The sequence below is a fragment of the Typopeltis vanoorti genome, chromosome 8, assembly GCF_054136105.1.
Source record: "Typopeltis vanoorti isolate ZY-2024b chromosome 8, IOZ_Tvanoo_1.0, whole genome shotgun sequence".
Taxonomy (NCBI): Eukaryota; Metazoa; Arthropoda; class Arachnida; order Uropygi; family Thelyphonidae; genus Typopeltis; species Typopeltis vanoorti.
In genome coordinates, this window is record NC_143556.1 from 44,347,361 (window position 1) to 44,374,337 (window position 26,977).

Consider the following 26,977-nt stretch of genomic DNA (forward strand, 5'->3'; position numbering starts at 1 on the left):
TCACTAATTATATAATTATTATTTAATGACAATGGTGTTCAGAATACAAAAAAAAAAAAAAAATTGCGCATAAAGGGGAATTTTTTCGATTTTTGAAATACAAGTTAATTTCTTGATTAGAAGTAGTAGTGTTATTTGTGTTGTATGTGAATGGTTTTAAACGTACAGTGCAATACTTGGAATTTGTGAAAACTTCCAAAGCACATGCGCAGTTGTAGTTGTACAATGTTTGTAATAGGAGTGGGTATTCGATTTAGTTAGTCAGTTTAGGATGTGGAAAGGGATAATTTTTGAATATCACAGCTGCATGTTCGTTGGAAGCTATGTTGCAGATAATTCCTGTCCATCTTTACCTGTCACACAGCAAACATCAAAGCGTGATATATAAGTCTGGATATACGCAAGCATAAAGAGTGCTTATTGAGCTCTTCACTGGCTATTACGGTATTTAGTATATTGGTTGCATCGATTGTAACATAAAGTTATTTTCATTTGTTAGCTGTATATTAAAAACAACCGAATGGATGCAGGCGTTAGAAAAGTGATCCCCAGATATCTGTATTTCATAAAATTTGATTCTTATTATTTTAGTATTTCATTTATTTTGCAAACATACGTTTGTAAAAATCATTAGTGATCATTATTGTGAATAATTATGGAGTCACAGATGTAAAAGTCCACAGAGATGTCCTAAACAGTGATTCCTGTGTAGAGGGAACAAATATAAGCTGCTACTATGTAATAACCGCGAAATCAATGAAAGCAGTTCACATGACAGTTCACTGCTGATTTAAAAAAAAAAAAAATCAAGCATAAAAAAAATCAAATGACAACAAAAACACCTTATAATTATTAAGCTGGTGTATCTCTGGAGTCTAAAGACTCACTGAGGAGACACAAACATTATACCCATTAAACATCCAACAATGCATCCCAATTCTGATCACGAAAGGCAAAAATTATTCACACAATATCGTGCCTCTCCTTAATCTCATTCACCAATCAAGTATGGACAACCACCTCAGTCAACTTATTCCACATATTCAACACCTTCCTAGCAAATTGCATCTTTACTGAACTTTCAATGATGATCTCTTGTTCTTTTCCTCCTTGCCATACACTAAAAAATTTCCCAACTTCTACTCTATAAAACCCTTTCAGCAGCTTTTATGTTTTTATCTTATCTCCTCTTTTCCTTTTATCTGCCCATTTTTGTAACCCATAAATCTTCAATCTGTTCTCATATGGAACATTCCACAAACCTTAGTTCCCCTTGAACTATGTTGGTTACTTGCCTCTGAATCCTTTCAGCTACCTCCACATCTCTGAGAAATCCAGGCACCCAAATCTGAGCACAAAAGTCCAGATGTCTATGTATCACATCTATATTTCATGTCTTATAAACAGGAATAGGAACTCTTTGTCCTTATGACTTGGTGTATTTTTGAGCATCCAGGTGATGTTCTGTGCTGTTTCGCAGTTTTTGAAATATAGCTTCTGAACTTTAGTTCCCTTTCAACTATAACTCCCATACTTCTGGCTTCATTAATTTCTAGCAGTAAAACCCAATCTATAGAAATTGAAACTTTTAATCCAAAGTGAATGACTTTACATTTTGGTTCATTTGCCCACCATACAGGATTGCTGCATTGCTTTTCCCAATATATACTTAGCATCATCATCAAACAGCAGGATGTCACTTATCATATTGTCTCTAATATCATTAATAATATACATTGGTCCAAGAACAGAGCCTGTGGCACACTATCTCTGGTCACTTTTCTGATCTTTGCTTCTTTGATGCCTGCTTGACAATCACCCACTTATCCACTTCACCACTCCAGTATTTGTTCCCTTTCACTTTAGTTTAATTAACAGATTCCCATGTAGTATTCTGTCAAATGATTTTGCAAAGTCCAACAGTATCACTATGGGCATTACATTTATCTGACTCCAGCATTACTTTATAGAAAGAAAGTAAATTACTAAGGCAAGATATCTTTTAACAAGCCATGTTACCCTCTTCATCTTCAACCCATCTGTTTCTTAGGACAAGCAGAGTCCCTGATTAGGGGTCATAGCAAATTAATGTAGCTGGCATGCCACTCATCTGCTGCATCTCCCCAGGGCAAGTATTTATACCTATAGATCTGTGTGTGTTCACAGGGCCAGTTTGCCTGCTTTGAGAAATAAAAAATAATGCAAGTTTCTGGGAGAAAAAAACCCTCCATTTTGTGTGAGATTGGCCGACTCACTATTATTGAAAAGACCTTATAAAGGTTCCTCACATTGTAGACAGGATTTGAATCCGTGTCTTTCCAACCAAAGAGCTTGTCATATCAACTGAGTTACACAAGCTCTGTATATCCTCTAAAAAGTATCAAATTATTATCCAACCCATTCTTGAATTCTGTCTCCCACTAATTTTTCCAAAACTTAATCACCACTTCTGAGATAGTAACAGGTCTGTAAGTTTCAATCTCTGCTTTGGACTCACCTTTATGCAATGGAACTATCATACCTTCTTTTTCTCAATACTTCACTTTCTCACGAACTTTACCAGAACTGAGACTTAAACTGAATAGCCTGGTGACTGGTAAGGCCAATTCCCTTGCACATTCACACAACACATGCACTAAAATCCCATCTAATCCCGAGGAAGAATTTACTTTGAGATTTTCAATCCCATGCACCTCCAGTTCATCTACCTCAAAGATCACATCAGTACCTCTCTCATCAGCCACTATATCTTCTTGAATATACTGATGGATCTGATTATTTGATGATAAACCTTCACACAGTCAGTAATTCAACTATTTCTTCACGTTTTGTTATTTTTGTACCATCAGAATTCAAAAGGTATCTTTCTATAATCATTTTTCTTTTTACTCATTACATAGTGAAATAACTCTTTGGGATTTCTTTTGGAATGCTTAGATAATTTTTTGTGAGGACAGACAGGGAAGAAAGGGAAGAGGAGTACTGTTGATAATAGCAGATGAGTTGTACCCATATAAGGTGGGTTCGCAAGGTGCAAATAGTGGCCACGGTTTTGAAGAGTATGGTGTGAAGTGAAGGTGAACAGCAGGATGAAATATTTAATTGGGTGTTGCTGTAGACCTGGTAATATGGAGGGTAATGAGAAGGAAATGTATAGAGAAATTCGCCTGGCTAGCAAGAAACAAGTGATCATTATGGGCGACTTTAATTATGGTAGTATAGACTGGAATCAAAAGACTGATTCCATCATGAATTTCTGGAGTTTTGAAAGACAATTACCTTAGGCAGTATGTAACAGAGGGTACACGAGTATCAATGGTATTGGATTTGATCATCTCATTCGTCGTCGTTGTCCGGTAGCATCCTCTAGCAAGAGGGTTGCAGCAGATGAGCAGCTCTTCTCCATTTCTCTCTGCCTGTCACTTCCATCATTCTTAAACCAGTCCATTCCATGATGTCATTAAACCACTCTCTAGTTGGTCTTCCACGTCTTCTCTTCCCCTTGTAATATAGTTCTTGTTAGGTGTCCCGAAGAACCTCTCAGAAGATGTCATGAAAATCTAGTCTTTCTTTGCATAATATTCTTTAACAGTGTTCTTTCCATCCCAACTCGTCTTAAAACTTCTTGATTTGATATTCTTTCTGTATAGCTAATCTTTTCCATCTTTCTATAACACCACATTTCCAATGCATTAATTCTTTCCATATCTCTCTTTCTTAGTGTCCATGACTCACTTCCATAACTTGCAATACTCCAAACTGTTGCTTTAACTATTCCAATTCTAACGTCTATTTTAGTGTTCTTGTTTATTAAAATTCTCTTCATTTCCATAAATGCCGATTTAGCTTTACCTATTCTATTTCTAATGTCCAACTCTGAAGTTCCTTTTTTCTCTGAGATCCAGCTACCTAAATATTGAAATCTTTCCACTTCTTCTAAAATCTTTCCTCTACATCTTATTTTTACATTATCTCCTATTTTTCTACCCATTATCATTATCTTGGTCTTTTTTATGTTAATTCTTAGTCCATACTCTTTACAAGAGTTTTCAGTTCTTTGAATAATTTATTGTAATCCATTTTCACTTTCTGCCATCACTACTACATCATCCGCATATCTTAAGTTATTAATGATTCTTCCGTTTATTTTTATTCCTTCTTTTACATCCTCAAGTGCCTCTCTAAACATTTGTTCACTATAAAAGTTAAACAATAATGGTGATAACTTGCATCCTTGCCTGACTCCTCTCTCCACCGGGAATTCTCCTGTTTCCTCCCCATTTACACATACTGACGCTATTTGTGACCAATATAATCTTTTTAAAATTTCCAAGTCATAAGAGTCAAAAAACCTTTCATGTTTCACTGTATCAAATGCCTTTTCAAAATCTAGAAATCCCCAAAACAACTTTTCACCATGGTTTAGTGTTTTCTCCCCAATAATTCTTAGACAAGTTATAGCCTCTCTAGTTCCTCTGTTGGTTCTGAATCCAAACTGTTCCTCATTCATTTCTTTTTTCTATTTTATTCCTAATTCTCTCTAAAATTATTTGCACCAGAATTTTTGCTCTGTGAGTTATAAGACTTATCATTCTAAAATTGTTACAGTCTAAAACTCCTATCTTTTTTGGAATGGGGATAAAAATTGATCTTCTAAACTCCTCTGGTAATTCTTTCCTTCATAAATTCTGTTAATAATTTGCCATAACACTTCTATACCTTTTTCACCTATATTCCTTATAAGTTCTATCTGTATACCATCTATTCCAGGAGATTTTCCTTCTTTCATCTTTTGAATTGCTAGATTCAATTCCTCCCTCATGATGCACAGTCTCTGCCCACTATGTTCTTTCCTTCGATTTTCTCCTCTTTCCCTGTCTTCATAAAGTTTACTTACATATTCTTCCCATCTCTGTAATATCTTCTCTTTTTCTGTCAGAATTTCACCTCTTTCATTCTTGATTGCTCCAGTCCTTAGCATCTTTCTCCTTCCTGTCATCATATTAATGTTTTTATAAACACCTTTTATGTCCTTTCTTTCTGCCTTTGCTGTTGTATCTTTACTTATTTCATCTAACCACTCTTCCTTTTTCCTTCTTATCTCTCTTTGTATCTCCCTGCTCAAGTCTTTATACTGCTTTTTTTCCTCCTCTGTTTTACTATTAACTAACGTTCTTCTTTGTGTTATTTTCCTCAAAATATTTTCTGTCATCCATGGTTTATTTCTTTTCTCTCTTTCCTCCTCTTTTTTTAGCTAAATGTAATTCTGTAGCAGTAATTATGCTTTCCTTCAGAATCTTCCATTTTTCACTTGCATCATTTTCTTGTATATTTCTCTCGTTCATTTCTTCCTCTACTTTCTTTGAGAATTCATTTGCCGTACTTGGTATCTTCAGCCGCTCCATGTTCCATGATTTGTTCCATTTCCCTGTAGTTATCTTTTTTAGATTAATCCTTATCTTAGTTGACAACAATATGTGATCTGTATCACAGTCTGCTCCTGGATATGTTGTCACATCTTTTATAATGTTTCTATATCTTTTGTTTATCAAAATATCTATCTGATTTCTTCTACTATTTATATCCTCCCCTGGGGCTTTCCATGTGTACAATCTTCTTGGATGTTTCTTAAACCAAGTGTTCATAATTGCTAAATCATGCTTTCTACAGAAATCCAACAACATATCTCCTCTTTCATTTCTCACTCCCAATCCAAATGATATTTGGATTGGGAGTGAGAAATGAAAGATGTTATTATAAATGGGGTGTCAAATCTTCCACTAATTGGTGAGAGTGACCATGAGGTGATCACTTGCAGGGTGACCAGCCATTCGAGGATGTCTGTTAGAAAGGGATATATGTGGAATTATAATGCTGTTAATTATGAAAAGCCCAGGAAACAACTTGTGGTAATAAATTGGAAAGAGGAGCTGGATGGAAAGGATATCAATTCTGCTTGGGCCCTACTCAAGAACTATTTGGTGGAGGCAATATCAAAATGTATTCCAAAGATTAAGAGGGTAAATAAAGCAGGTGTGAAGTGGATGAATCAAGAGATAAGGTATACAATCTAGAAGAAGCACAAGATGAGTAGTTATAACAACCAGTTGTATGAGAAGTACAAAGAGCAGGTGAGGAAGGTGACTCGCTTGATAAGGGTAGCAAAAGTGAAGTATGAGCAGCAGTTAGCTAATGCAGCTAAGAAAATCCTAAGGAATTTTTTTTTCAATATGTGGCCAATAGAAGAAAGAATGATTATGAAAAGATAGGATTGATGGGTGAAAATGGAGGAATGATAATCGCTACGAAGGATATATTTGAGATATTTAATGAGTAAATTATAAAGGTATTTCATTCTTATGAATGTGACATCATGCAGAACTTGAAGGCATTGGGAAAGGAAGAAGAGGAGGAGGAACTGTTAGTAAGTGATGAGGAGGTATATGAGGAATTGAATAGATTTGATGTAAATAAGGCTGTAGGACTTAATGCTATTTCACCACTTGTTTTGAGGGAATGTTCCAGAGAGTTGACAACAACTTTTACATATCTTTTCAACATGAGTCTTTCAACTGGTCAAATTCAAAAGGAGTAGAAAGAGGGGTAAAATTGTTCTGATTCATAAGGGAGGTGAAAAGAATAGGGCTTTGAATTATAGACCAGTCTGGAGTTGTGGTTAAGGTGTTAGAGAGGTTAGTTAGGACCAAGATTCAGAATTAAGTTGATAATGGAAAAATACTCTTTGGTGGCAAGGATGGATCTGTTAAAGGAAGATCATGTTTTAGCAATCTGCTTACTTTTTATAATAAAAAGTTAGAAGATTGCATTATTGCAGATTGCCTTATCCAGTGCATTACCAAATGAATTGGATAAGGATATTGCATACACAGTGGTATATTTAGATTTTGCAAAGGCATTTGATAAATGCCTTTGCAAAAGGCATTTATCAAATTTAATTATCATATGACAAGTTGGTAATTAAATTGGACTGGATGGGGCTGAATAGTAGATTAGTTCACTAGATTGGAGATTGGCTGAGATTGATAGGTATCAGTAAATTGTCTATGGAGGAGCGATACCCCAGAAGAGAAAAGCTATGTTGCTAAGTGTAAGGTTTTGAAATTTGGGAAGCAGAGATGGGATGTAGAGTGCACAGTCGGTTGAAATATCTTGGAAGAGGTAGAGGAGATGAGAGATCTAGGAGTGATTGCAGACAAGGGCCTAAAATTTTGGGGACATATTGCTAAAATTGTGAGGACACCTTGTGTCCTCACAATTTTAGCAATTGTGAGGACTATCCTTCTTTTAATTTCATCTTCAAATTTACCATCATTTCTGATTCTGGATCCCAGTAAATCATAATTATCAATGATTTCTATTTTATTTCCCTCTATTATAAATTTAAATTGCCAGATGCCATCACTTTTGTTTTGCTGATGTTTAAATTAAGCCTGACTTTGTTACTTTCCTCTTAACCAATAGAGTCAACCTCACCGGATTTTCCTTAGTTTCTGCTATGAGGGTTGTATCATCTGCATATCTTAAATTATTTATTTTTCTGCCACCAATCTTAATCCCAGCTTGATCTTTATATAATTTCCATTTTCATAATATATTCACTATATATATATATATATATATATATTAAAAATATAGGGCAACAGTATACAATCCTACCATACCCCTTTTCCCACTTGACACTGTTTCTCCAAAGACTGTTGTTGAAAGTTTTTCACTTGGTTATATTATAAATTAAAGATATCAAGAAAATATATACTTGGTTTAATCCATTATCCAAGTGTAAGCAAAAAAAAAATTGCGCCTGAAGTATCTTTCAGGACTGGGGCAACTTGTAGCAAAGGTGATATAAGTTCTCATCACTTGCCTTAGTATTCCCATAATGCAAAGCACAGCTCCTTGTGGGCATGTATAAAGCTATGCATTAAGGGAAAGATCGCTACCCAGACCCTGTGAGTGACCCGAAGGATCAAAGGATCAAAAATTTAGCATTGTTCCCCTCAGTTAACAGGCTCACCCTGCCATTGAGAACTCTCAGCATTTGGCTCTACCCAGTGGCAGGCTCACCCCACCACCGAACAGAACTGCTCATATTTCATCTTTCATCTGAGGGGTAACAGCCGTGCCTCAGTTCATGGGCTACACAGCATTGCCATCCATTACCCCTCTACCTGGATAACAGCAACAGCCGAGCCCTCAGTTAGAACATCATTGCCATCCATCACCCAAGCTTCCAACCAGTTTCAACCTTTATTGGGATGCTGTTTAAGTAAAGACCTCTCTAAAAATTAGGGGCACCCCAAACCACTCCCTACGAATGACCGAAGGACCATCCAACTCAGCGGTGGCTCCACTCAGTTACAGGCTCACCCCACCACCAAGCAGAGCCATAATCTCAGTGGTGACCCCACTTGGAGACAGGCTAAACCTACCCCTGAGCAGAGGCATAATCTCAGCGGTGGCCACACTAAGACAGGCAAAAACTTACCCCCCCCCCCCAAAAGCAGAGCCTCTCATCTCAAGGAAAGCAACCACTTCTGAACAAAAGCACATCAGTGGGAGTTAGACCCAGAAGTGGTGATAGAGAGCAGAATGTTACTGTCTATGAGGGTGAAGCATAATGCTTTTAATCCCTGCTATCTGATAAGGTTACTGTGTAGGGAAAAATTTGAGCTATGTGCTCAGCCTGAGTCGGGCAAGTTATAGATCTTGAAAGGGAACTGGAATGCCATAGGTCTTCTATATTTTCATAATTCCGATTCATCATAATTTGCTGCTTGTTGGACTAATTCATTTGGATATGAGGACAATTTCGAGAAGTACTTTACTGCGAGAGATTGCAGGAAAGAGTAGATATAAGGGACATTTGTGTCTCGATGAAGTTGAACATTTCTGATGTACCATGGTGCATTTAAGATCGTGCATAAGCATTTGTTTTGCAGTCTTTGCAGTTTAAGGATATTTGAGCTTGAAGTATGGCTCCAGGCTGGGGATGCATAAGTGATAATGGGACGAATCATCAACTGGTAGAGGAGCAATTTAATTTTAATATCTAGTTTGCTGTGCTATGACTTTTGATGCCTTTGCACATAAGGATTTTGTATGCAGGCTGAAGGTAAGTTTTCTGTCTAGGAGTACGCCGAGCTTTGTTTTCCAGGAAATCCTGATGTTAAATAGAAAGATGTCTTCTTTGGGAGATGTTGAATTTTTTGTGAACAGAAGAGTACTGGTGGTTTTTTGAGGCTTTACTTGCAGTCTCCAAATGGAGAACCAGTGTTCCAGTTTCAGCAGGTTATCTTGTAGTTTCTTTGTAACAAGATGCAGTTTAAGAGATCTGACCAGTATTGCTGTATTGTCGGCATAGAGCAATGATAGATGACATCGGGTTATGTGGGATGTCTGCCATGTAAATTGAGAAAAGTATCGGCGCCAGGAGGGATCCTTGAGGCACCCCAGCCAAGATCTGCTGCTGGGTAGATACTGCCCTATTTAGTTTAACTTGCATGTGTCTTCCAGAAATAAAGGACTTAATGAGGTGGATCAGATCCAATGGAATGCTGGCTAAAATCAGCTTGCATAGGAGTCCAAAGTGCCATAATTTGTTGAAGGCCTTTTCTAAGTCAAGAAAGACTGCTCCAGTGTATTGATGCCAGTTGAAGCTGTTGGTAATGTATTCAACTAGTCCATGGATCTGTTGCTGTGGAGTTTGCAAAAACCAAACTGCTCTAAAGGTAGGGGATATTTAGCTTGTTTACAGAAACTTGAAGTTTGGAGAGGATGACTTTTTCAGCGATTTTTGCCCAAATTGGAAATTAATAACTTTATTAGGGATGCCGTCAGGTCCAGGAGCTTTTTTATTTTTTAAATTTTGTATGATGTCGTAGATTTCGGCTGGAGAAGTAGGTGTGAGTTGGCTGGTACAGGTATCACACTGTTTTAGTACGTATCTGACGTGGCGGTGGATTTTATAAATATGATTGAAGTTCAGGTTATCATATGAAGGGCTGCACTGCTTTTCTAAGTTTTTGACTATAGTTTCAGCTTTTTCAGCATCTGAATGAACTATGCCTAAATCTGATTTGAGAGGAGGAAGAGTTTTATTTTTATTTTTGATATTTCTTAACAGTTTCCAAACGGTTTGATCACTGGGTGAAATGGAAGCTAATTTATCTTCCCATAGTTTGTTTCTGTGGGCCTTCGGTGCATCTCTCACTGCACTATTCAACCGGTTGAGTGACTTTTTATCTTGGGGGAGTCCTGGTATCAAAGTATCTTTTTCTTGCCTTATTTTTCTCCCTGATCATGCCCATAATATCTTCTGGAAGTCTTTTAGGCTTAGAAGTAGGCATATTTGAGGTGATTGATGATAAGGCTGTATTGATTTGTTGAGTAAATTTATTGACTGCAGAATCAATTTCTTCTTTAGAGTTAATATGAGGAACAGGACCAAAGTAGTTTGGGAGCACATTGGATAATTTTTCCCAAGGTATGAAAGTGTGAGGCGGGGGGACCAGTCCCTTCTGATTGCCTAATTGGAGCAGAATAGGGTTGTGGTCAGAGGTTAATTCGTCAAGTGAATCCAAGTTGTACTGCAATTTGACATTTTGGAGGACAACTATATCTAGGACGTCGGAAGAGCCAATTGGACTGAGATGAGTTGGTATTGAAGGACCAGCCACAGCTATGCAATTGGAACTTGAGTAGTTAAACAGTACGCGACCATTTTTGTTGGTAGATTTACTGTTCCAAGCAGGATGTTTTGCATTGAAGTCTCCAGCGATGATGACTGGTCCTTTTACTCCAAGGATGACATCCAGATCTGAGGCCAACAATGTTTTTGTTGGAGGGTTGTAAGCAGCAAAAATTTTTAGGTTTCCAACTGAATTTGTGAGGACATAAATGCCTGTGATTTCGAGGTTGCTGATTGCAGGATTGGTTATTGAATGATGGTTTATATAGTTTTTGATAAGGGTGGCTGTACCTCCACCTCTATACCCAAGTCTGTCGTTTCTGTAAACCTGATACCCTCTGATTTTTATGTTGTCAGCAGGCCTCAGGTGAGTTTCATTGATTAGAAGTATATCTGGATTATATCTATTATTGAATTCCTGGATTTCCAACACTTTGTTTTTGATACCGTTGGCGTTCCAAGTGATAATCCTAAGCGAATCTGGAGTGATTTTTTTCCTATGCATCAGAGAGTGCAGATAATATGGATTGAGTTTGCTGTAAAAATCTTTTTGTAACACTTAGTGATTGGTTTGTGTTGCTGAAATCCTGCAGCATATTTGCAAGAGAAGAGGTGATAATAGCTGATAGATTTGAATGTGGATTAGCCAGGTTCTGGTTTTGTACTATCTGTTTGGAGTGGGCCACATTGGCATATGTTCTCGTTTGATGTCGAAAATTAATTTTCAACATCAAACGGCTCAGTTAATAATGAGCAAGCATCTGTTGTCAAGTTTTCACTTTTGGAGGACTGAGGAGCTTGAATTTCAGGAACTCTCGCACTCTTTGATGAGGTAGGTTGACTATTTAGATTATTCCATCTGTTTTTGGGGTGATGAATACACCCTCTATAATTAGTGGGGTGAGGATCGCCACAATTAGCGCACTTAGCCGAGGTGGATTTTGGCTTGGTGCAAGTGTTTGTGGGGTGATTCTCGCCACATTTTAAGCATCTGTACTGAGCTTTTGCACAACTTTTGGGCATGGCCAAACTTCTGGCATCTGTGGCACTGCCCAGAAGATGCTCTTTTCCTCAATGGTTCTGGGGTGATTTTAAGTCCACAGATTGACTTTAGATTGTAAATATCCTTGTAAATGTTACGAATCTCTACTATGAGGCATAGGTGTCTTATTTGATCTGAACATTCTACTGACCTTTATGGGAGGTAGATCCTGTAAGTTGAGGTCAGTGAATATTTCATCCGTGTCAATATCCTCGGAGACTCCTTGAAGGACCACTTTCAGATTTTTTTTGGAGGTAAGTGAAAATGTATTCCTCTTGCGTCCAGCTCGTTTGTAAGATTTCTATAATCAGCCACCGTGGCAGGCTGAATTTTTATGCCCTCATCTACATTTTTGGTCAATCTATAATTTATTTGTAGGTTAGCCATGATGGTTCTTAGGGTTGTCCATCTCTGCTTCTCCCTTAGGATAATTGGTGGAACCTTCTCATTGGGAGAGGCGGAGGAGTCTGAATTAGGAGAGTCTTCGTCCATACCAACTTCATTTGTTGGTTCAGAAGCGAGAGTTTTTAGCTTCTTGCAAGCGTGAGTTTCTTCTTGATCAGTGGGATTAGAGGCAGACACCAGTAAATTGAGCTTTTCCTCCATTTGATGAGAGTCTTCATTTTCTTCATCATCAACTTCGGGTAAAGAATATAAGTTTAAGTAACTGGGCTATTCTTGTTGAAATTTTTTAAGAAGCTTTTTAATGAAAGTGAGTGTTAGCCCTTTGTCAAGAGAGTCGACGATGATGTCAGGATCAATCAGGTTAGCAGGCCATTTCAGTTTGAACTTCTTTTGAAGTTTATTAATGAGTATGATAGCCGTCTCTTCTTCAAGAAAGTCAGTGACAACGTCCAAGTCATATCGATTTAATTGCATATGAGCACAAATATAAATCCCCAGGTCTAGAGACCTGCCAGCAAAATTTCTGTAGAGAATCCCGCAGCCGTAGAGAACTGCCAGCAATGCCAAGCATTGGCTAACGCAATAGTCTACTAGCTAAACAATATAAGTGCAAAAATAGTCACAAAACGAAGAAGCTTACCTCCAAAAATCATTCGGAATTCCCCCAAAAAATACCACATTAATCAAAACGCAAGATTAGTAACTTTAGTAACAAGTACACGTAAACTCTCTTCATGATAGGCACCATTTTGCACCTTCACTCGGTGATAGAGAGGTGACAGTAATGGAGAAGTCATATTTCCCTATACCAGTTGCTAAAAGGTGTCACACCTTATTATTAAAAATACTCTGGATTAGAGATAGATAGTTGTTGAAAGTTTTTCACTTGGTTATATTATAAATTAAAGATACCAAGAAGTTATATACTTGATTAAATCCATTATCCAAGTGTAAGCAAACAAAGTTTGCTCCTGAAGTATCTTTCAGGACTGGGGCAACTCGTGGCAAATATGGTATAAGTTCTCATCACTTGCCTCAGTATCCTTGTTTGCTTACACTTGGATAATGGATTAAACCAAGTATATAATTTATTGGTATCCTTAATTTATAATATAACCAAGTGAAAAACTTTCAACAACTATCTATCTCTAATCCAGAGTATTTTTAATAATGTGTGAGACCTTTTGAAAACTGGTATAGGGAAATACGACTTCTCCATTACTTCCACCTCAGTATCACCACTTCTGGGTCTGGCTCCCACTGATTTGCTTTTGTGCAGAAGTGGTTGCTTTCCCTGAGATGTGAGAAACTTTGTTTAAGGGTAGGTTTTTGCCTGTCTCTAAGTGGGGCAACCGCTGAGATTATGGCTCTACTTCAAAATATTTATTATAATCAATAAAACAGATGACTACCTCTTGAAATTCTCTTGTTTTTTCCATAATCCATCTCATGTTTGCCATTTGGTCTTTCTCCACTCTCCTAATGCTTGCCTGTTCTTGTAGTATTTTGGATCACTTGCAGCATAATTTTACTTGCATGTGAAATTAAAGTGACGATTCCATAATTCTCGCAATCCCAGGAGCTTTTCCTTTTGGCAACTGTTCCATTGCTGATATCACTTCACTTTTCATTATAATGGTTCCTCAGTAAATTGTCTCCTTTCAAATTCTCCTTCAATATTATTATCTTTCTTGTACAAATCTTCTACATACTTTTTTCATCTTTTTTTCACTACTTCTTCCATCAAGCATTTATTATTACTTTTTACAACTCCTAATCTAGGGATAAACTTCCCTATAGCATGATTTATTTTTTCTAAACAGATCTCTTGTTCTGCCCATGATATTGCTTTATTCAATTTCCTTGCACTTTTTGTTTAGATGTTTTTCTTAATCTTTCCTAGACTATTGCTGGAAATCTGCACTTAATTCTAACCCTTTCTTCCCTCCATGTGGGGCACCTGTTCATGGTGGAGGGGGATCTCCCAGTGATGGTACTGGCCCCTTTTATTCTTCCTCTTTTTCTTTTCTTTCCGTATTCTTTGCTCTACTTCTTCTGAGTCTGTTTCAGTATCCTTTTTTCCAGACCACCATCACTGGGATCCAATGCCCTGCCGGCGTTTTTGCCGTGCGGTGTGACCCGTGGACATCCAGAAAGGGGGGATCCTGGTAGTCTTGCACTACTTTGGCCCCTGCTTCGGCAAGACAGGTGGTCCTGGATGGCCCAGCCAGGATTAATCGGCTAGTGGGCTTGCATGCAAGGGTCAATGGTGTTGCAGTAAGTCTCTCACCCTCATGGTCCGGGGTCGGGATCCTAGGCTTGCTGTAGTGCCAGTATAGCATCTGGGGTAGCCCTGGCATTCCACTCCTGAGCGCAGTCATTGCTTGCCAAACAGTGGGCATCCATGTGTGACTCCATGGTCGGTGGGGAGCTCTGGTGCCAAACAAAAAACTTCATCCTCAAATGTTTTAGGGGCCCTAACAAAGTCCCAACCAAGTACTGATACCGTAGATCATAGGTGGCCAGCAGCAGGCCCTTGGGTTGCATACGGTCCGTGGCAGAATAAAAATTATGTTAAATTATATGTATTATCATGATAACTAATAATTAAGGAATTGACAGCGTACAATAGAAATATAAATTAAATAAACTTTAATATATACTTTCCGTTGTTTCGGCAAACGTCACGTTGCCATCTTCTTGGGAGCTTATTACAAAGACAAGTGCACACAAGTACTATGTAACAGCAAATGAGAACCGAAGCTAGGAAGCTAACGTTTTCCTAAAGTCCTGATGGTTTGACTATATTGGTAGTTCTTGGCCTTTTGGCTGAAGTTCTTCTGATAAATGTTTCCCAAATTTGAGGCAGTCTCATGCATCCAGATTTGTTGAGGTTTGGCATGTTCCTAAGGGCTGAGGCTGATTCCATGAATAGTCTTTCATATTTGAACTTGCTGCAGTGTATTACTGTTGCTTTCTTCCATCTTATTCTGTGGCGAGTATCCAGAGCGTGGTCTGCAAGCCCAGAGTGGCTGTACTTGTGAAATCGGATGTAATCCTTGTGTTCTGAGATTCTGATATTTGCTGTCCTGCCTGTTTGGCCAAAGTAGGACAGTTTACAGCTGCAAGGGACCTGGTAAACTGTCCTACTTTGGCCAAACAGGCAGGACAGCAAATATCAGAATCTCAGAACACAAGGATTACATCCGATTTCACAAGTACAGCCACTCTGGGCTTGCAGACCACGCTCTGGATACTCGCCACAGAATAAGATGGAAGAAAGCCACAGTAATACACCGCAACAAGTTCAAATATGAAAGACTATTCATGGAATCAGCCTCAGCCCTTAGGAACATGCCAAACCTCAACAAATTTGGATGCATGAGACTGCCCCAAATTTGGGAAACATTTATCAGAAGAACTTCAGCCCAAAGGCCAAGAACTATCAATATAGCCCGCCAGGGGGAACCATCAGGACTTTAGGAAAACGTTAGCTTCCTAGCTTCGGTTCTCATTTGCTGTTATGTAGTACTTGTGTGCACTTGTCTTTGTAATAAGTTCCCAAGAAGATGGCAACGTGACGTTTGCCGAAATATCGGAAAGTATACATTAAAGTTTATTTAATTTATATTTCTAGTGTACGCTGTCAATTCCTTAATTATTAGTTATAATGTATAACCAGCGTATAAGCCTCTCAACAAGAATATATGTATTATCAGTTTAGCTATTAGTTTCAACCACAGATTTTCTGATTGATATAATAGTTATATTCATTATTTCTGATGATGGAAACAATTTATATTCTCAACACGGAATCAAAATTGCTTTATATATATATATATATATATAGATAGATAGATATAGAAATATGTAATCAAATTTAATTTAACAACTTATGTTTAAATCAATGAAGTATTTTATATTGTTCTCCCAGTAGCAAAATGATTTAACAAATACAGTAATTCAATACCAATAACTATTGTCTTGAAAAAATGCAGAGTTTATTTTTATTTAAGTTCTGTCTAAAAGTGTGCGGCTCGTGATGCTACCACTCATCATATATTGGCCCTCGTATAGAATGATGTTTTCCATGCTCGCCGTAGATACAGCATATGGAAACAGAAATAGGAAACTAAAGACACGATGCTAACATAAATGTGCCAACATTTTTAATCATTCATGCTACAAGTGAAAAACCAATATGGAAAATGTCACCCTTCTTTATTCAAAAAGGTTTAGAAGGACTTGCAGGACTTCCCAAAACTGTTAAGAAATTGTGTTCTGGTGATGTCCTTGTGGAAACATTGTATCATTAACATTCTGAGAAACTACTGAGAGTAACAACAATGGGTGGAATAGAAATTACAGTGACACCTCATAAATCACTTAACTTCTGTATAGAAGTGATATCAGAATAGGATCTCCTTGATGTTCCTGATGAGGAGATATGTTCAGAACTTAAAGATCAAGGAGTGACAGGTGTGAGGTGCATCCTGATATGTAGGGATGGTCGCCTAGTTCCAACCAAGCACATCATCCTTACTTTTGATACACCTAAGCCTCCAACATCTGTAAAAGCAGGGTATCTCAGCTGTCCTGTTAGAATGTACATCCCTAACCCACTGAGATGCTTTAAATGCCAGAGATATGGACATGCCCAAACTGCCTGTCATGGTTCTACTACCTGTGCTTGATGTGGTAGTAAAGAGCATGATAACAAATCTTGCTGTGCAAAAAAAGCTAAATGTGTCAACTGTCTGGGAGATCATCCAGCTTACTCTCGTGCATGTCAGAAATGGAAGGATGAAAAAAAAAAACTTACCAACTGACCCAAAGAATGAAAACAGAGCAAAACTTGAGATACCAGGATGCAAAATGAAAGCTAGTCACTATCACACATGCTCTGAGATCCTCTTATGCTGAGAAGGTAACAATTAAGAAAGTGACAGTAGCAACTCAAACTTGTATATCTGTTCCACCATCTGATAATTTCACCATACCTGCACCTTATGATCACAAGTACTTCTCTGTTGAGCGCATCAGTCACATGACCTATGGCCTTACTCCAGAGACAACTCCAAAAATGATCCCACTCGATGAAAACCCACTTATCAAAAAAATTATGGCAAAGATGCCACTTAAGACTCCCACAGAAAAAAATGGATACTTCAGTACCCCAGTGAAAGTAAACTAAAAACTAACTGACCCTAACACATCAGACGTATTGAATACTCTAGCAGAGGAAGAGATGGACACTGGCCATCCATACTTCCCCAAAACAATTGATAAATATAAATATGACAAAGGTAAGGCTTCAACCTCCTGAAAACCAGACAAGTCTATAAAACCAAAACAATAAGAAAATTTGTACAATGGAACTGTCATGGATTTTGCCAGAATATCGATAGTATCAAGATTTTGTTGCAGAAACACAAATCTTTCTGTTTCTGTCTACAGGAAACGTACTTAAGACCCAATGAAAAATTTTAGGAATTTCACTGTTGTATGCAAGGATAGAACTGGAGGTGGTCCTGCTCATGGAGGAGTAGCTATCCTAGTGTGCAGTCATATTCCTTTCCATCAGGTCCAACTTAATACTTCTCTGGAAGCAGTAGCGATTCACTTCTCTGTGGGATTTCTTATTACAGTATGTTCAATTTATTTACCACCAAGTGCCGAGTTAAATGAAATCAATCTTGATAACCTTATCTCGCAACTGCCTGAGCCCATACTTTTGATGGGTGACTTTAATGGTCACAATACTCTATGGGGTAGTGCCAACACTAATAGATGAGGTCGAATCATTGAAAGAATTCTTGATAATAATAACCTCTCCGTTTTAAATAATAAACTCAATACTTTCTTCCATATGCCTACCTGTTCATATTCTGCAATTGATCTTAGAATCTGCTCCCCCGTCATTCTTCCACTGCTCACGTGGGACATTGAAGAGAACATATATGGATGTGATCACTTTCCTGTTCTCTGCACAATGTCTTCACAGGAACCATGTTCATCCACACGGATATCTATATGGAAAATGGAAAGGGCTGACCACAACACTTTCTCTTATCTTGCAAAATTTAATGCTGATACCATCAGTCAAACTCCTATCAATGAAGCGGTTAAATATATAACAGAGTGCATTGTTCAGTCAGCAACAGCCTCCATCCCAAAAACATCATCTCAGTTTCCACTCTATCCAAAGCCTTGGTGGAACCCAGAATGTCAGACAGCCAAAAAAGATCAACACAGAGCATGGGCCATATTTTGTAGATATCCCACTTTTGGATCATACTTCTTCTTAATCTGTACTTTGGATCTGACATGTTAGTCACTATGATGTTCTTAAACAAAATAATAAGTTGCTAGTTGGTTTCTAATTCAAATATAGAGAAAATTTATATTTAAAGACTGCACCACTTTATATCTGAATCAGTTCAATAATTGAAGAAAAATCAACTTTCAACTATTTCTCCTTAAAATATATACTGGCCAAGTATATTTGACTTACTTAATTTACCCGCTTTGGTTCGAATATTTTATGAATGGTGCAGTAAAAGAGATTCAGGCAAAATACAACTTTTGATTAACAAAAACAAACATTTAATTTTAAAATCACAAATTTTACACTTAAGATCAAATCACTAATTAAGATATTATAAACACTTCAGCCTTTCTGATAATACTGTCATACAAACTCAGACAATAGTAAATTTGTTATCTCTAATACAGTCTTCTCACAGTTCCTTAAGTTCCAAATACAATAAAATTGCAGTAACACCACTTTACAAACAAACACTTTTAATCTTACACTTTAGCTAATTTCTTCATTAGTTATTGTTAGTATAAGGAAATTCTAGGATGAAACTCACACACTTCTCTGTATAGGAATATTAATGGTTGGAACAATCTTACCGATAATCTTCTATCTTCATCTACTTATACATATACACTTTTTACAACAGTAAACACTTTAAAACAGTAAACGGCACTCATTAAATAAATTCTTCTAAGCAATAACTGAATTAATCATCGGTCACAATACACATAAACAAACGTTGTTGCATAAAGTACTACTGATCACTCATGAAATAAGGTAATACACAATAATTCCTTAACTTGAGGTTTTATATGCACAGCTGTTCATTCTTCCTGCATTCATTTAATTCTTTAGGCAATATATTTCTAAGCACAGTTAACGGTAAATTTCAACTTTACAGCCTCTACTATTCGCTAATAACTCTGTGCTTTGCTTCAAGGTTCTGTATGTCCTTGAAAGGTCGGCCCTGAAATTGAATCTCAACTCAAATATCGCTAGTCTGTTTAGTAGTCACTCAGCTGTCTTCCGTAGCTATAATTGTTATTCTACAATTTATTAGCTAACCGCCTCTCGACTAGTAGACTTTATTAGCTACTTGAGTGACTTGCCGACTCGCTATTATCGCACTGTGATTCCCAAATGCTCTGATTCCAACCTAATGCCAATCCTCTCCTTTCTCTCTCTTAATCATATAATTTCAGTGTTCATCGCTTTTATATCCATTCTTCCCACCTAAATTGTTCTCGTGATTTCTTTAACTAAAACTCTTTTCAATAAGCTTTCTCCTCACGTGGTGTTCCAAAAACATGCTCGCTTACTTACATGCGTCTCCATCACAACAAAACAAAACATAATAAAATTGAGCTATTACATAACGTTAAATTTCTACAAATAGGAATAAATAGAGAATATTTACATTTCAATTAATGCGCAGTTAAATTATCAAATACAAGTTCTTATAATATTAACATAGTAATGAATAAAATAGCTTAATAATATTTAATACAGTCTTTTCATTATTAATACATATATCTTTGATTAAATAATTAAATATTAGACAAAATTAAAGGTAGTTATATGAATATTAAATAATAAACAAGTGATTTACATTAAATAATATTTACAAATGTAGCCTTTGCCATGGTGGATTATGTTGGATTCTGATGAGAGTATTAATAATTTAAATTTCTCTTCATTCAGAATCCAACACCACCACATCAAACCTTATAGCTTTCAAGCATGCTCGAGCCAAAGCACACTATGTGAGGCGTCAGAGTCAAAAACGATTATGGATCCAATTTACTACATCAATTAATCAAATGACCAGTCCAAAAATTGTATGGGATAAAATCCGGAAAATGAAAGGCAGACATAGAACACATTGTTTGTCTACCTTAGACCATAATGGAAGTGTTATTGCTGATCCCAAAGTCATTGCAGACACTCTGGGAGAAAATTTTGCCAGAATCTCAGCAACAGCTTCATATCCTCCTGAATTTTTAATTCTGAAAGAACAGCAAGAGAAACAAAGGCTAAATCTTTCTACTAGTGTTCTTGAGCCATACAATCAACGATTTGTTAAGGAGGAACTAAAAAGAGCTCTCCTACAATCTCACCCTAGTGCAGTAGGACCTGATGACATCCATTATGAAATGATAAAACATCTACCATCATCTTCTATGGATCTCCTTCTCTTACTATACAATAGAATACTTGCAGAGGAAGAGTTTCCAAATTCGTGGCATATGTCAATTGTCATTGCTATGATCTCTGTGTTGGATCTTTTCCTGGTTTTAGCAATAAAACCAGGAAAAGATCCAACAGAAGTAAATAATTATTGACCCATTGCTCTGACCAGCTGTCTTTGTATGATACTAGAGAAAATGATTAATGCCAGACTTCTCTGGCATTTAAAAAGCAACAATCTTCTCTCCAATACACAATGTGGGTTCCGTAGACATCGCTCACCTTTAGACCATTTGGTTCGTTTAGAAACTTGTATAAAAGATGCATTTCTCAAGCAAGAACACCTTGTTCAGTTTTTTTGATATGGAAAAAGCTTATGACACAGCCTGGAGATATGGCATATTAAAAGACCTCTATAATCTGGGTCTTCAAGGACAGTTTCCTGTATTTATTAAAAACTTTCTTTCCAGGCAGATTTTCCAAGAGTGGAAAATACGTTATCTCGATCATATCATCAAGAACAGTTTGTTCCCCAAGGCTCTGTCTTAAGTGTGATACTTTTCACTGTTAAAATTAACTCAATCACCGAACAGCTTCCTCTTACTGTAGACAATGCTCTATATGTTGTGACTTCACAATTTACTGCCACTCCCGTAACATGAGGGTAATTGAAAGACAACATCAGCAAGCAATTGATCATGTTTCTCTGTTGTGTCTTAATTATGTCCTAAAGATAAAGTCTCTCCCAGATCATCCCAAATGGACTAGTCTCTTTTCTCTGCACTGGGAAGCTTAATACCACACACTTCAAACTGCCACACATCCTTTTGGTATGCATATTAAAGAAACTATGCAAGCTCTTAGTATAAATGTTGACAACATTGCCTGCACTTAACATAATAGCATCCCTCCATGGCAGGTTTGCACACCATCATCTGTCTACCTCCATTTAATGCACACAGAGCAGCACACTCTGATTTCTTGCCTACCTATACTGATGGTTCAAGAACTAATACCTCTGTTGGCTGTGCTGCTGTGTTTCCTGACATTATTATCTCCACCTGATTGCAGTAATTATACAGCAGAGTTACATGGCAGGAAGCATTAACAAACAAATTATATGACACTAAACCTGAAATCAAGCACTGGTATTCTAGTCAACAAATAAAGAGAAGAGAGGAAGTTGTTCTTACTAGGCTCCGCATAGGTCACAGTCATCTTGCACATTCTTATTTACTGAGAGCTAATGACCCTCCCATGCATGAAAAATGCAATACACATCTCACTATTTATCATATACTGGTAGAGTGCCAGCACTTTTCATGAGAGAGGAATGAAATTTTTGCCTACCTGGCCAGACCATATACACTCAGGCAGATTGCATGATGTTTTTAATTATTTACAAAGAATTAATTTATACGAACACATTTGACTATAATTTTGTTTATATGTAAATACTGTATTGCTTCACTTAACTTTTGTATGTATATATTACAAAATATATAATGTTTTGTGATGTATATGTGCAGGAGTTGAGTACTAATGTATATATTATTCATTAGATTAATTTCTGACCAATCATGTATTTTTGTAGCCTTGTGTTACCTTGTTGTAATTTTGTTAATATGTAAATACCACACTGCTAAACTTAATTTTTATGCATACATAATGTATAATAATTCCTCTTTAACTCTATGTATTACTGATAACATTTGCTATAATCTTATTGTAGTAATCTTATATGTAGATGCTGCATTCTTTGGCTTGGGGTTGTATATGCATTTTGTTTATTAACTTATATTGTTGTCTAATTATGTACTCCTTAAATGCTGCAGTAATTTTGTTTATATGTAGATACTGCATTTGCCCAGCTTAACTTTTGTGCATACATATTATTTACTAATTTTTTTGACTAATTTTGTATTGATGTAGGACACCTTGTATCATTGGCACACCAAGGAGGAGGGCCCTGGCTTCTCCAAAAGAATAAACACTAGAAAAATTTCTAAATATCTTTTCCTAATTAAAATTCATTTTATTTTATTTTTTTAAATTTATGTTGTGTTGTGTCTTCTATTTCTATGCTACTTATGAATTAGCGGTCACATAAGGTGGGAATACCCTATAGCTATCGGGAATCCTCGCCGCTGTGAACGCAAGGCGAACTAAGTCGTACTTGGGCGCTACTTCATTTGCCCAAGCCAGAGGAGATCATGGGTATCATGTATTGGCAATCATTGCAGATGCTCAGTTATAGTTCATGCAATGGGTAGCGTGTATTCTCAAATCGTCTACTCAACCCCCCCCCCCCCCCCCCAAGTTTAAATCTTGAGTGCTCATCCCACTCCAAGATTAAATCCTGGCACCACTGCCTTGTGTATTTGTCTAACCTTCTTATAATTTTGTTTATATGTAGATACCATATTGCCAAATTTTATTTTTATGCATGCATGTTGTATAATAATTCCTTTTTGCCTATTTATGTATGGCTGTAAAAGCATCTGTTATAATTTTAACTATATGTAGATACTGCATTCCTTGGCTTGTACACACATTTGTTTATTTAACTTGTATTGTTGACAATTTTTGTGCTACTATAACCTTTAACTTTGTGTGTTGCTGTACCCTCTGCAGCAATTCTGTTTGTATATGTGTTTGGATAAAATATCAAAATTATTGTAAAATTTGAAAAAATAATGAACATGAAAAATTATTGTTTATTATCGATAAAATTATACAGTTTGGTATAATTCAAAATTACTTAAAAATAAAATATATTCTTCTTGTTTTGTTTCATGAAAAAATATTGTTTATTATCGATAAAATTATACAGTTTAGTATAATTAAAAATTACTTAAAAATAAAATCCATTATCATAACCTCAATAATATTCTTAAATAAAAACTATAACAAATGTTATGTCTTTAATTGTAATGTCCAAATATTTAAAGAGATGGAATAAACATGATAAGCACTACGAACACTCTACTTCAGGCGCAAACTGCATATAAACAACAGGAACTGCGCGATGGACAGTGCTGCATTATGCTAATAGCTCGCATCTCACTATGATGTGCATATGCTTGCATGCATAGCAAATACTAACAATATGACACTGTGGTAAACACAGTGCTGCTAGCGTCCTTCGCCCTCCTAAGTGCTACAAGATGGATTTTTATTATTTTTTATACAAAATAAGAGAATTGTATAGGATTGTTGATGATAAAATTAAATATTACAAGCAAATATAAATAAATTAATAAATATATTTATATATCAAGAAAAATTGGGGATACTACAGTTCCGCAGTGCCTATGCACGAGCTGCCCCTGATCATCAGTATCAAAGTGACCCATTCCTGACCATTTCATTTCATTGATTCCTAAAATCTCATCTCGAGTTCTAATTTTTTTTTTACCAGTTCTAGTTTCCCTTGATGCATGCTTCTTATATTCAATGTTCCTATTTTATGTAAATCAGTAAAATGGAGGTGTCTTTTTCTGAGATTAACTCTATCAGAAGTTGAACTTTTAGAAGGCTTTGATCTGATTTCATCATTTTTGTTAACTTCATTGGATGTTCCTCTCTGCTCTTCTCCAGTAGCCCATTTCAGTGCCTTCTTGACCTGGATATACCATCTTTCCGCACTATATATCACAATAACTTAAGTCTCTGTTCATGAGATTTTCTTGGCAGAATACGAGTATATACAGAAGTGGTTTGCCATTGCTACCTTTTGGGTTCATTTAGCCTACTAGGTGATCCAAATACCTGGGAGAGAAGGTAGACTCCCACTACAATAGATAAAAGAAAGTAAAATAGGAAAGATTAAAGGGGGGGGGGAGAGGGGAAAGGAGCAGAAGGAAAGAAAGAAAGAAGAGTAGGGACCAGTCTACAGATAATATAACAGATGTATATTACATGAAATAAGGAATGATTCAGCATCAGGTATCTTGGGTTTGCCACTTCCATACTCACTAAGCTGTGAGCCCTTGAGGATTCATTTTATGTAAACATAAAAAAATAGTTTTAATATTATTTATTAGCATATTAATTTCTAGTTCACAGCAACCATTTTTAATTGGTAAACTTATTGTTGTACGCCTTGTATGCCTGTTCTTTGATTTGCTTGTTTCTACACACTGATGATGTACTGTTATTTTATGTATGAAATATCTATACTTTCATTAAAGTTAATTACTGTAGTTATCATGTAATTTGTTGTTTATACTTATGCCACAGGCAGCTTTAAAGATTAGATAAAAATTATTATTTATTCTTGTGAACATGTGTCTGATAAACTTTATTATGTCACAAGTGCCATTAAAAACTAATTGCATTATTTTGTTATAATTTTATTGTGTTTTGCATTATTGATATTTAAAAAATAATTTGTTGGTCTTCATGGGAGAGTTTAACTTCAGTGACTTTGTAATTTTTTTTATTCTTTCATGGTAGTATAATATTCGAAACATCTATAAAGTAGAGGCATGCAACAGGGGCAAAGGACTTGTGGACGTGATTTCCACATGGGGAGTGCCCAGAATCAAGTTCAAGCATGACCTCAACATTCTCCCTGCAGTCTGCTATACTCAGACTCCAGCAGTAGCTGTGTTTATATAGTTCCAGTACATTTGGAGAAAATAGATTTTCAACATGAAAGAGAACTTTATCTACTGCCACACATTAACTAAGTCACGATTTTTTTTTTAATGTGAATTTCACTCATGAAAGATTCTAAACCTGTAGCATATTAATATTAATTCTGTAGATAGAATAAGAGATAGTAAACATTGCCTAGAGACCAAATTTAGAAGTTTTTCAAGCCACTTTGAGCCTTCTAGTAAGCAGGGTAATAGTTTCTCACCAGGGGCAGTGAAAATCATATACCACATGAAGACATTCACAAATATCTATCCACACCATCCAGGCTAGCATAGATATTTGAGTGGTATGAATTGTATTCAGATCTTCAGGGTGAAAGCTAGGCATCCTAATCATTAGATCACATGGAATGACTAGAATAGCTAATGAGATGTAATTCTGAAAGCTTTTGGCTAAATCTATTTTTGATTAGGAATTAGCATGTTCAATGTGATTATTTAAGATCATGGCAAAGTGGATAACAGTAAGTTTGATTTTTGCATGTGGTTAAAGGGTGAAATTTGAGTCCTCTCCCCCCCATTTTTTTAAAATCTTACTAATTAAGCATCGTGAATATCTCCACTGATAGTCAGTCTGTGCTTGGGAAGATTTAAAGAATAAACTCTTTATTCTTTATTAATTTAAAGAATAAAGAATAAAAGAATAGACAGCTTAAATCTTCTATTTTGTGGAGATTTATATAGATGATATATTCATTGTCTGGAAGTATAGTGAACCCTGAGCTATGTTATATTTATTTATTATTATTATTATTTTTTTTTTCACTTCCTCAACACACGTCATTAAAAATTTCTGGCTTTGGTTGGTTAAGTGATCAACATACTTGCTCTCCAACCAACAGGCTGCAGGATTGAATCCCACCATGACATAGATATTTGTGATGGTCTTTAGATTGGAGATGAATTTTTTCACTCTCTGTAAGACCATCTCTCACTTATTTGGGACCTGAAGCAGCTTTGAAAGAGTTTCATGTTTGGTTTCTAGAAAGGAGTCCTGAATTTGGTGAAAAAATAAAAAAAAAGTATATATTTCTAACCAAGCATGATATTTTGTGGATTGGGAAGCATAAAAAAAACTGTTTTTAGAAGTAGTGGTGTATTTGAATGATGTTATGAAAAGTATTGCCCCCCCCCTTAATTATATCATGTAGATTTGTACAATAGTGCTTTTGTGTGATAGCCAGACTGGATGTAATTATTGTATTGTGCTGTTGTGGTTCTGAAAGGTGTTTGCTTCGGTTGCTATTTTGATTAATGTGGAAGTGCTAGTTAGTTAATGTTACAAAAATGGCAGCAGTGGCAGTAAAGAAGTGAACACGAGCATTGCAGAAGGTCTTAACTCGGAGATTGAGTTTTTCCCTAGACTTTTTGCAGTAGATAAGATGCAACAGTTGTTTTATGTATACATCTAAAAATGTTAAAGATTTATGGAGTGTTAGATTGAATAATAAAAAGGCACATATTATAGTATGTGATGCGAGAAGTGCAATGAAAGGTTAGAACATTCCAAAAATGAGAATGGTGTTACCAGGAATAATCAGAAAATGGATCGGAGTGCTTGCGACTGCAATAATAGACGTGATGTGGAAGAGTTAATGAAAATGAAGAGCCAGATTAAATGCATGGAGGAAGAGGAGGAAATTGAACAT

At 36.4% G+C, this 26,977-nt stretch overlaps 1 protein-coding gene across 3 annotated transcripts in view; it reads left to right on the plus strand.

The window, feature by feature from the left end:
* The first annotated feature begins 240 nt into the window (after positions 1 to 240).
* The window catches only part of Swt1 (Swt1 RNA endoribonuclease), a 368,135-nt gene continuing 341,398 nt past the window's right edge, over positions 241 to 26,977 (plus strand). For all 3 annotated transcript variants that reach the window (XM_090396646.1, XM_090396647.1, XM_090396648.1), the window contains exon 1: positions 241 to 444. The gene's annotated coding sequence lies outside the window, so the exon portion shown is untranslated. The remainder of the gene's footprint in view (positions 445 to 26,977) is intronic.